Source organism: Bubalus kerabau, chromosome 5 (genome assembly GCF_029407905.1).
Source record: "Bubalus kerabau isolate K-KA32 ecotype Philippines breed swamp buffalo chromosome 5, PCC_UOA_SB_1v2, whole genome shotgun sequence".
NCBI classification, from domain to species: Eukaryota; Metazoa; Chordata; class Mammalia; order Artiodactyla; family Bovidae; genus Bubalus; species Bubalus kerabau.
The window spans coordinates 43,233,057-43,245,649 of NC_073628.1; positions in this window are offsets into that span (position 1 = coordinate 43,233,057).

A 12,593-nucleotide genomic window follows, 5' to 3' on the forward strand; every position below is an offset into this window, starting at 1 on the left:
GCAGTTCAGTGGTTAGTACTAGGAGCCTTCACTTCTGTGGCCTGGAGTTCAATCCCTGGTCTGGGAACTAAGATCCTATAAGCCTCATGGTGCAGCCAAAAACAAAGTTTTCAGTTAACAAATTGGTTGTCACTTTTTATATCAGCAAATTCATACATTTTAAACAAAATTCCCATAATTATTGTTGTTCAGGTTAGTATTGATAATGTTGTTAGGCACTTTTGTATAGAATATAGGATTTATTGCTTTTATGTATGAAGTTAAAGCCTTTGTGTCTCATTCAGAGGCAGACCTTTGACTTATACTGGTGATTCCCATTGACCAAATACCACCAGGATCTCACCTGTCTGGTGATCTTTTTAGAGATATAACAGTAAGTATTAACTAAATACAAACTATTCCTTGGCTTGCCAAGAGGACATAGATGTGATTGTCCATGACAGCCCTGGGTAGTGTATTTAAACTGGTTTGTTGGGCTTTCACAGCACAGCATTAGGCAAAACTTGGATTACTTTTCTGATTGTATTGTTCTTGCTGTTGGAGTAGGTAGTCATACCCAGTTTGGGTGTAGTGTTGTTAGTTGCTCAGTTGTGTCCAACTCTTTGTGACCCCATGGACGGTAGCCTTTGTTCATGGGATTCTCCAGGCAGGAATACTGGAGTGGGTTGCCATTTCCTTCTCCATGGGATCTTCCCAACCCAAGGATCAAACCCAGATCTCCCACATTGCAGGCAGATTCTTACACCATCTGAGTTATCAGGGAAGCCCCAAAAGAATACTGGGGTGGGTTGCCATTTCCTCTTCCAGGAGATCTTCCCAACCAAGGGATTAAACCTGTGTCTCTTGTCTCTCCTGCATTGGCAGGTAAACTGTTTACCTGTAAGAGGTGGGCAAAAGCCTGATATTGATGTTGCAATTCCGGGTGAGTTACAGATAATATCAGAAATATATTATCATAACAGGAGTAAGCCAATAATTGTTCCTTGAGGTGTACATATTCTTAGTGCAGCTTAGTTCCTGCGCAGAAGTCTGGAAAATCTTGGAGAAAATGACCAGTATGCTGAGAATAAGTCCAGCATTTATTCCTGGTGCACTTGGTTTAGCAGACAGCACTGTAATGATTGCAGCAGAAGTGCTTTGTTGACTTGGAGTACAGTTTTTGCAATAATGAAAATTGGGGCTAATACTATGAGGAAAGTTCAAATTCTAAGAAGGAGTCTTTGGGAGGAAATTGGTCTCAAGAGTTTAAAGGAACAGCTATTAAATCTTTCACAGTGGAATTTGACAGGTTTAGCGTCAAATTCCAAAGTAAAAGATTTAATAACTGTTCCTTTAAACTCCCAAGGAGACCAGTTTCCTCTGAAAAGTCCCTTCTGCCATGTGAGGATATATGGAAATGTCTGTGACCTGGAAGAGGGTCCTCAGCTGACCATGTTGGCATAATGATCATGGTCTTCCAGCCTCCAGCACAGTAAAGAACAAATTTCTGTTGATTACATGGTGTTGAGTCTGTGGTTATTTTGTTGTAGCAGCTTGAAGGAAGAAAGACACATTGAAACATTTTATTCATTTTTACTTACAGTTTAATATAGGAAAGCTGAACTCTTGATTTGTCAATTTTTTTAAGTTTGATTTTTAAAAAGAGCTTTTAGAATAGTTATTGAAAATTTGTAGAGTGCCACACAAACTTAATTTTGCCTATTACTGTTTTTTCCATAAAGCAACCAGAGTTTAGGTAAGAAAAACAACATTATTTTTATGCTTCAATATGGGAAAGGGAAAATCATAAGAGAGTTGTCCGAGGAGACAAGATACAAACTTGAGTTAAAAATATCCAAAGGCAAGAAATAGTCTAAGCCAATATCTATATCGGTTTACAGGGAAAAATAGTAATATCATTTACCATCTGTGCCCAATGGATCCATTTTTTAAAATGCTTGTAAGTCACTGAATAATTTACTGAATAAAAAATTTTAAAAGATAGCAAGGGACTTTATTAGAATTTTAAATAGTTAGAAAATAGCAAACTCAAATATGTGTTTCATATTTTCATGCTGTGATGATAACAGTGCCTGATGAACTATGGATGGAGGTTCGTGACATTGTACAGGAGACAAGGGATCAAGACTATCTCCAAGAAAAAGAAATGCAAAAAAGGAAAATGGCTGTCTGAGGAGGCCTTACAAATAGCTGTAAAGAGAAGTGAAAAGCAAAGCAGAAAAGGAAAGATAAACCCCTTTGAATGCAGAGTTCCAAAGAACAGCAAGGAGAGATAAGAAAGCCTTCCTCAGCAATCAATGCAAAGAAATAGAGGAAAACAGAATGGGAAAGACTGGAGATTTCATCAAGAAAATTAGAGATACCAATGGAAAATTTCATGCAAAGATGGGCTCAATAAAGAACAGAAATGATATGGACCTGACAGAAACAAGATATTAACAAGAGGTGGCAAGAATACACAGAAGAACTGTACAAAAAAGATCTTCATGACCCAGATAATCACAATGGTGGGATCACTCATCTACAGCCAGACATCCTGGAATGTGAAGCCAAGTGGGCCTTAGGAAGCATCACTACGAACAAAGCTAGTGGAGGTGATGGAATTCCAGTTCAGCTATTTCAAATTCTAAAAGATGATGCTGTGAAAATGCTGCACTCAGTATGTCAGCAAAATTGGAAAACTCAGCAGTGGCCACAGGACTGGAAAAGGTCAGCTTTCATTCCAATCCCAAAGAAAGGCAATGCCAAGGAATGCTCAACCTACCACACAATTGCACTCTTCTCACACATTAGTAAAGCTCAAAATTCTCCAAGCCAGGCTTCAACAATACGTGAACCATGAACTTCCAGATATTCAAGCTGGATTTAGAAAAGGCAGAGAAACCAGAGATGAAATTGCCAACATCCACTGGATCATCGAAAAAGTAAGAGAGTTCCAGAAAAACATCTATTTCTGCTGTATTGACTGCCAAAGCCTTTGACTATGTGGATCACAATAGACTATGGAAAATTCTGAAAGAGATGGGAATACCAGACCATCTGACCTGCCTGTTGAGAAATCTGTATTCAGGTCAGGAAGCAACAGTTAGAACTGGACATGGAACGATAGACTGGTTCCAAATAGGAAAAGGAGTATGTCAAGGCTGTATATTGTCACCCTACTTATTTAGCTTACATGCAGAGTACATCATGAGAAACACTGGGCTGGATGAAGCACAAGCGGGAATCAAGATTGCCGGGAGAAATATCAATAACCTCAGATATGCAGATGACACCACCCTTACGGCAGAAAATGAAGAAGAACTAAAGAGCCTCTTGATGAAAGTGAAAGAGGAAAGTGAAGAAGTTGGCTTAAAGCTCAACATTCAGAAAACAAAGATCATGGCATCTGGTCCCATCACTTCATGGGAAATAGATGGGGAAACAGTGGCTGACTTTATTTTTTGGGCTCCAAAATCACTGCAGATGGTAACTGTAGCCATGAAATTAAAAGACACTCCTTGGAAGGAAGGTTATGACCAACGTAGACAGCATATTAAAAAGCAGAGACATTACTTTGCTAACAAAGGTCCATCTAGTTAAGGCTATGGTTTTTCCAGTAGGCATGTATGTATGTGAGAGTTGGACTATGAAGAAAGCGGAGCACTGAAGAATTGATGCTTTTGAACTGTGGTGTTGGAGAAGGCTTTTGAGAGTCCCTTGGACTGCAAGGAGATCAGTCCTGGGTGTTCATTGGAAAGAGTGATGTTGAAACTGAAACTCCAGTACTTTTGCCACCTGATGGGAAGAGCTGACTCATTTGAAAAGACCCTGATGCTGGGAAAGGTTGAGGGCAGGAGGAGAAGGGGACGACAGAGGATGAGATGGTTGGATGGCATCACCGACTCAATGGAATGGGTTTGGGTAAACTCCGGGAGTTGGTGATGGACAGGGAGGCCTGGCGTGCTGCAGTTCATGGGGTTGCAAAGAGTTGGACACGACTGAGCAACTGAACTGAACTGTACCCAATAAAGGCATTGTCTTCTGAATTTAACTAGCTGTACATGAGTTGTCATGTATGAACCTGGAGCATATCCATCTTGTAAATGCAGATTCTAGATTTCAGGTATAGATCTAATAGGTTCTACTTTACTACCATCCAGTTTTGCATCATCAAAATGCAATACATGAAGTATTAATTGAAAACTGGCAATAATTTTGTTGGAGAATGGCTGTCTTTGTAGCTCCATAGTTGAAAGAGATTTTCATTTTTAGACTTACGGATTTATTGAAATGATAATTGCTCATTTTTGCATTTTCTATATAACCTTTGTGTGTATACTTGATTTCAACATTTGCCTGCTTAAAAACCTTATTAATATATAATTCTCATAACATCAGATTCACTCAAAAGTATATAATTCAATGTTTCTTTTAGTATATTAATGGTATTGTGCAACCATGATCATGATCTAATTTTAGGACATATTCATCTCCCCAAAAGAAACTCCATGACCATTAGTGGTTAATCTCCAGCCTCCAGGATCCCCAGTGCTGTAAGCAACTATGAATATACTTTCTTTCACCATGGATTTGCCTTTTCTGAATATTTTATATTAATGGAATCATGTAGTGTGTGGTCTTTAGTGACTCATTTCCTCTAGCTAGCATAGTTTTTCAGAATTCATCCATATTATAGCATGTTTCAGAGCTTTATTCTTTCTTATTGTTGATAATATTACATTGTATGATTATACCACATTTTGTCCATATGTCAGGTGGCATTTGGGTTATTCCCAGTTTTTGGTGATTATGAATAATGTTCATGTAAATATTCATGTATAATTGTTATGTGGATATTTGCTTTCAGTTACCTAAAAGAGAAATTACTGAGTTCTATGGTAACTATGTTTAACTTTTTGAAGAATTGCTAAAGTGTTTTCCAAAGCTTTTATTACACTTTGCCATGAGCAGTATATATGTATGTGTGCTTAGTCGCTCAGTTATGTCCGACTCTTTGCAACTCCATGGACTGTAGCCCATCAGGCTCCTCTGTCCATGGGATTCTCAGGCAGGAATACTGGAGTGGGTAGCCATTCCCTTCTCCAGGGGATCTTCCCAACCCAGAAATTGAACCGGGATCTCCTGCATTGCAGGCAGCTGAGTTGTCAGGGAAGCCCCACTGAGTTACACAGTAACTATGTTTAACTTTATAAAGAATTGCTAAACTGTTTCCCAAAGCTTTTATTATACTTTCTCATGAGCAGTATATGAAGATTTCAATATCTCCATGTCCTTGACAACACTAACTATTGTGTCTTTTGATTGTAACCATTCTAATGGATGTGAAGTGATATCTCCTGTTTGATTTGCAGTTTTCTAACCCACCCAAGTACTCTTGCCTGGAAAATCCCATGGGTGGAGGAGCCTGGTAGGCTGTAGTCCATGGGGTCACGAAGAGTTGGACACGACTGAGCGACTTCACTTTCACTTTTCACTTTCATGCATTGGAGAAGGAAATGGTAACCCACTCCAGTGTTCTTGCACCGGAGAATCCCAGGGACAGGGGAGCCTGGTGGGCTGCTGTCTATGGGGTCGCACAGTCAGACACGACTGAAGCGACTTAGCAGCAGCAGCAGCAATGACTAAGAATGTCTTTTCTAATTACTAATACACACTTCTCATGTGATGCTAGCGGTAAAGAACCTGCCTGCCAATGCAGGAGACATAAGACAAGGGTTCGATCCCTGGGTAGGGAAGATCCCCTGGAGAAGGAAATGGCAACCCACTCCAGTATTCTTGCCTGGAGAATCCCATGGACAGAGGAGCCTGGCAGGCTATAGTCCATGGGGTCGCAAAGAGTCGGACATAAGCAACTAGCACACACACAGGTGTGCATGCAATGACTAAGAATAGTATCTTTTCGTGTGCTTTTTGGCCATATTTTTATGTTCTTGGGAAAAATGTCTATTCAGATCCTTTACTCCTTGTTTAGTTTGGTTATTTGTATTTTTATTGTTGAGTTATAATAGTTCATTATATATTCTGGATATAAATCCCTTATCAGATGCATGATTATGCAGGTATTTTTCCCATTCAGTGAACTGTCTTCATTTTCTTGATAAGAATAATAGTTAGCACAAAAGTTTCTAATTTTGGTGTAGTCTAATTTATCTTTGTTCTTTTGCCACTTTTTTTATTTTTTTGGTGTCATAGCCAAAAAAAGACATTCTATCAATCTGTAAAGATTTATTTCTGTGTTTTCTTTTAAGAGTAGTTTTTGCTCTTCCATTTAGGTCTTTGATTTATTTTGAGTTGATTTTTGTGAATGGTGTGAAGTTGGGCTCCACCTTCATTCTTTTGCATGTGGATATCCAATTGTCCGAAGGCAATGGCACCCCACTCCAGTACTCTTGCCTGGAAAATCCCATGGACAGAAGAGCCTGGTAGGCTGCAGTCCATGGGGTCACACAGAGTCGGACACGACTTAGTGACTTCACTTTCACTTTTCACTTTCATGCATTGGAGAAGGAAATGGCAACCCACTCCAGTGTTCTTGCCTGGAGAATCCCAGGGACGGAGGAGCCTGTTGGGCTGCCGTCTGTGGGGTCGCACAGAGTCGGACACGACTGAAGTGACTTAGCAGCAGCAGCAGCATCCAATTGTCCCAATACCATTCGTTGAAACATAGCCTACTTTTGTTAATTTTGGTGCACAAGCATAAAAGATCAAAGAATATGTGACTGAGATTATTAGGAACTTCAATATTTTCAAAAGTGGGGAACTTTTTTCAAAAATGATGTGAGTATATCAAAATATTAGAGGGGTATTCTTTAATCATGATAGAAGAAAACTCTCTCAGCACAGATAGCTGTGCTGTCTTATAAGAAAACTAATTTCACTTTTATCTATTTTCTATGTAACATCTAGTAATGGTTTCATGAGCCTACCCTTCTGAATACACTCATATGAAACCAACTTTGTCAATAGTTTTAAGACATTTATTAATCAGTTCCAATATCGTTATAAACCCAGACAAAGTTTACCCCTCAAACCTTCTACCTGTATACTCTTTAATTTGTCTTTACCAAAAGTATTGTTTTATAGTCTTAATCAGACACTTTTTAAGACAAAATTTTCTTTATCTATGTAGAAAAAGTGTTTATTACTCTGCATGGACATCCTGTTACCTACACAATTTTTTTTTTATATTCTTTGAAAAATGTACATGCATACCAGTAATCTGAGGGCATCTGAAGTTCCTTTATAACCTAATATTTCCAGGTATTAAATAAGAACACATGTATAGTAAAATTATATTTTCTACTTATCCAGGATTATCAATTAATACTCTTTTAAAAAAATTATATTCCTTTATTTGGCTGCACTGGGTCTTCCTTGCAGTATGTGGGATCTAGTTTCCCAATCAGGGATCGAACCCAGACCCCCTGTATTGGAGGCAAGGAGTCTTAGCTCCTGGACCACCAAGGAAATCCCTATACTTATTAATATTCTTAAAGATAACTAAGGCTCTGGAAATTAAAAATTAGGCTGATGCAGGAAGTCTTAATGGAAGCATAAGAACTCCACAAATTTAATCTCTCTCAAAAGATACTTACTATAACCATTCCATTTTGTTAAGCACAATTTTAGGTTTTTGTAGTAATAATTTGTGGAAAACAGTGTTAACCCATAAAACCTGTACAAGATATTTAGAAACTTTAAGGCATGGGGAAAAAAAACAAAAAACAAAAAACACCCTAGTCTTGTACAAACTTGAATATTTTTACATTGTGATAAGGGGAAAAAGTGACATTATTAATTAACTCTAATTTGTGTAAAATCATCTGTGTTCAGGTGTATTTAATGAAGTTTTTCTTTAATACAATTTATCAACCTGCATACATAAATCAAATTTAAAAGACTTTAAATTACATTTAAAAGTTCTGAATGCCTTGATTTTATTCTTGTAATTATTTGCTTAACTAATAGCAGTTAAAATGTTTTCATGCTATGTTTGAAGCAGAAATATTTTCCTTAGAAGAGCCAAAAATGTAAAGGATTAGAAGGCTCTCCCCTTCCCTTTGGAGTTTCTTGAATTATTTCTTGAGATTTATGTGAACATATCATACAAACCAATCAGAACAGGAGCTCCTGTAGATTTTAAGAGTCCTTGTCATCTGGTTCATTCCTCTTTTGGTTTTTAATGTACTTAAATGAGCAAGTTTCCCGAAGTGGCCACTTGTAATTCTAAATTGGCTTTGGTGAAATTGTCGCGGAGAAAGGTATGTGCAGACTGAGAAAATGGAAGAGTTCTGTTAGCAGTTCTGTTTCTTTTGAAATGAACCATAGGACAAACAGTTTGTTTAGGTTAAAAGGGAAAGTACTGCTTTTGTGAGTCTCTAGTCATTATTCAGCAGTTTCCCAGTCCCTCGACAGGGACAATATAAAGAGAATATCTTTCCCAGAGCCAGTTTTTCACACACAGACAAGACTGAAGTGTATTGATTTATGATCTTAAAAAGGTCAAAGTTTTAAAAGTTTGCCCAAATAATGCCAAGTTATCAAGACCTTGTGAACTTAACGGTTCTTGGAAAGAAGCTTGGAGGACAGGTTTAATGGGTCTGTAGCTGTCTTATGTTCTGTGAACTTCTTTAGACATGTAGCCGTACTGTAGACAATAGACAGGCAAGACGGCTAACAGTAAATCAAAGATTTGGCAGACCTTCACCAGGGCTTCCCTGGTATCTCAGCTGGTAAAGAATCTGCCTGCAATGCAGGTGATCCTGGTTCGATTCCTGGGTCATGAAGATCCCCTGGAGAAGGGATAGGCTACCTATTCCAGTATTCTTGGGCTTCCCTGGTAGCTTAGCTGATAAAGAATCCGCCTGCGATATGAGAGACCTGGGTTTGATCCCTAGGTTGGGAAGATCCCCTGGAGAAGGGAACAGTTACCCACTCCAGTATTCTGGCCTGGAGAATTCCATAGACTGCATAGTCCACACGGTTGCAAAGAGTCAGACACAACTTGAGCGACTTTAACTTTTCACCAGGGAAAAAGAGTATATATTTAGTTGGATAGGCCAAGAGTCTCAGGGGAGTTTATTCCTAGGACAAACCCAAAAATCCATCACTGGAAAACTTGTTGAAACCGTTGAATTCAGTTTTAGCACAAGGGTGACTCTTAGGGGGAAATGAAAGGGGTTCAGAAGTGCACATTCCCATCCAGTTGAGGGTCTAGGATGGAGTAGCAAGGATCCCAGTGGGATCTAAACTTGTTAAGCTCTGCAACACAAAGACCACTAATTCACACCCTTATTCAAAGTTCTGCTGCAGCAAAGGAGAATGTAAACTGAGGCAACAAGGGGACTTCTCTAATGGAAGAGGCTTTGGGAGCCAGAGCTCGTCTTGGATCATCTAGGCAGGGATACACTGTTGGAAGTCAGTGGTCTTTAAAACACATAAACCTGAGTGTGGTTAATGTTAGACCAGTTTGTTTGGTCTAACCAGACCCTTAGAGTATAAAGGGTCTGCATTAATTTAAGATGGTTTGTTTTGTATGTTGTTTCAATGTATGTTAAGTCTGTGTCTGCAAGTCACGGGTAAGTTGGAGTTTCTGTTTCAGTTCTCAGTACTTTAAGAAAATACCCACAGTTTAATAAGAAAATCTTTATAAACTATTACATTTATTGCCTAAGTTAGAGTGGTAGTCTTTAGTTTCTATATTTTGGGTTTCTTTTTTTGTTGACTATTAGTTTAATTTTTTAGTTAGCTCTTAATAGTACATCAGGTCATGGAATTATGAGCAGTTTATGACATTTAAGGATATCTCCTTTTATTTTATTTATTAAAATGTTTTCATAAGCCATGTATGATTTACTAGAGATTGCATAGAGCTGATAGAAGGGTTTGTTTTTTTTTTAATTGAGTTTCTTTTGGTTTAATAAGTACACTTTTCCCTTAACAGGTTCTATTTTTCTTAAATAAGTTTTTGTTATTGAAGCTAGCTCACACCAATTTCAAGATGAGTTTTTCCTTTGATCATTATGATAGTGGTCATGTGTTAAATCTAGATTGAGCATGTGAAATTTTTAGGGCTTATGCACTTTATTCATCTTCTTGTTTTCTAGCCCACATTCATGGAAATTGAGAGAAGGACTACTATTCAGCAGTGGCTGTGTTTAAAATAGGCTTGTAGAAGTATGCTGGCAGAATTGTAGTGACTGCTGCTTGCCAATTTCTGTTTGATTTATAAGACCCTTCAAATACTTACATGTTGAAACCAGCCTAATCTCTTTAATTAGTTTTTGGGAAAACCAAAAATGATCCTTCACAATTGTACAGTGTATTGCATCCTTTTCCACTCAGCATTAAAAGGAATCAGTGTAAAAAAATTGCATTAAACACGGTATTTCTTGAAAGTATAGTGTGATATCATTTTGCACTGTTGTAGCAGCAGCAGCAGCAGGCATTTTTTACTTCCACTAATTATTTATTCCACTAATTATTTACTTCCACTAATTATTTAGCATATATTCAGGACTGATTGGAGAAGGCAATGGCACCCCACTCCAGTACTCTTGCCTGGAGAGTCCCATGGATGGAGGAGCCTGGTAGGCTGCAGTCCATGGGGTTGCTAAGAGTCGGACACGACTGAGTGACTTCCCTTTCACTTTTCACTTTCATGCATTGGAGAAGGAAATGGCAACCCACTCCAGTGTTCTTGCCTGGAGAATCCCAGGGACAGGGGAGCCTGGTGGGCTGCCGTCTCTGGGGTCACACAGAGTCGGACACCACTGAAGTGACTTAGCAGCAGCAGCAGCAGCAGCAGGACTGGTACTCAGTCCCCTTATCCCATTCCTTGTCCTGAGTTCTAAAGTCCAACCACTTGTACTTTGTTTTTGTTTTTGTTTTTTTTAGAGAAGGCCACTGATGATTTCTTTTTTAAAAAAGTATTGTAACCACAATCTTTGACTTCACCTTGGTTGGTAGTGCTTTTTAGCAACCTTATGTCTTTTGATAAACTCTCCCATCTCACTTGCCACTCACTGTTTTTTTCCTGCTTGGAGTGCCTTTTAAGATTTTCCCTTTGGTTTTTTTTTTGTTTTCAGCAGTTTGCAAATGATTTGCCTAGGTGGTTTTGTTTTTTAAGATTGCTTGTGTTTCTGAGCTTCTTGAATCTGATAGGTAAGATGTGGTAAGCCACATCTATGTTTTTGGTTAGTTGCTCTACAATATCAATACTTGGATGGATTCAAGAAGGCTGTGAAGTTGCTGTTTGTTCATAGTAAGTTTGGTAGCATCTTTTTATCCAGCTTTCTACATCCCTAAAAGGAGATCAGATCTCCCACAGCAGTTTTTAAATGCCCTCCTTTATTAAAAAAAAAAAAAATTCCTTTTATAAAATTCCTTTCCCTTACATCCCACTCATCCATTGGGCAGTTAGTCACTTTCTGAGAAAGTAGACATCATCAGATGGGAATGCTTCCACTTCCTGCAGCCCAGCATCTGTACCTTCCTCTTCTCCATTCTTCTGTCACTATGGGTGAGGTATTCTTTCCACATACCCAAGGATCATTCCTGTCTGAAAGGCCATCCCGATTTAACTTCTCAGGGATCTCTTTCACTATCCCCCTTCTCTCATATATCTTATCCCTCTCTTCGCTCCTTTCCAAGAACATTTAAACAGATTTAAGCCTCTTCTATCAAACCAAAAGCCCTCTGTGACATATTTGTTCCCTCTCTTGCTTCACTCTTCTTTCACAGACAGATTTCTCAGTGGAGTTGCTCGCTTTGCTTTCCTAATGGCTCGACCTATTGCAATCTGATTTCAGTTTGCACACTCAAACTAATCCACAAAATCATTATTGGCCTCTTTGGACACTTCAATCTTAATCTTACTTAGCATTGCCTATTTAATCATATCCTTCTTAAAATTATTGAGCTTTGTCTTACCTGTCTACTTAATAGCATCCCGTGAAGACCCATGGAATTCTGTCCTAATCCCTCCATGTTTTACACTATATACTTCTACAGCAGTGCTTTCCAATATAATGTAAGCCATAATTTAAAACTTTCTAGGAGCCACATTAGACTTCCCTGGTGGCTCAGAGTTGGGCACGATTGAGCGACTTCACTTTCACTTTTCACTTTCGTGCATTGGAGAAGGAAATGGCAACCCACTTCAGTGTTCTTGCCTGGAGAATCCCAGGGACAGGGGAGCCGGGTGGGCTGCCGTCTCTGTGGTCACAGAGTCTGACACGACTGAAGCGACTTAGCAGCAGCAGGTGGCTCAGAGGGTAAAATGTCTGCCTGCAATGCGGGAGACCTGGGTTCAGTCCCTGGGTTGGGAAGATCTCCTGGAGAAGGAAATGGCAATCCATTCCACTATTCTTGCTTGGGAAATCCCATGGACGAAGGAGCCTGCTACAGTCCGTGGGGTCGCAAAGAGTCAGACACAACTGAGCGACTTCACTCACTCACTCAGTAGTCACATTAAAAAATAAGTTAATTTTAATCATATATGTTTAATATATACAAAATATCAATATGTAATCAATTTTAAAATTAATGACATTTCATTTTTTTTAAATGAACTTTTCAAAATCTGGTGT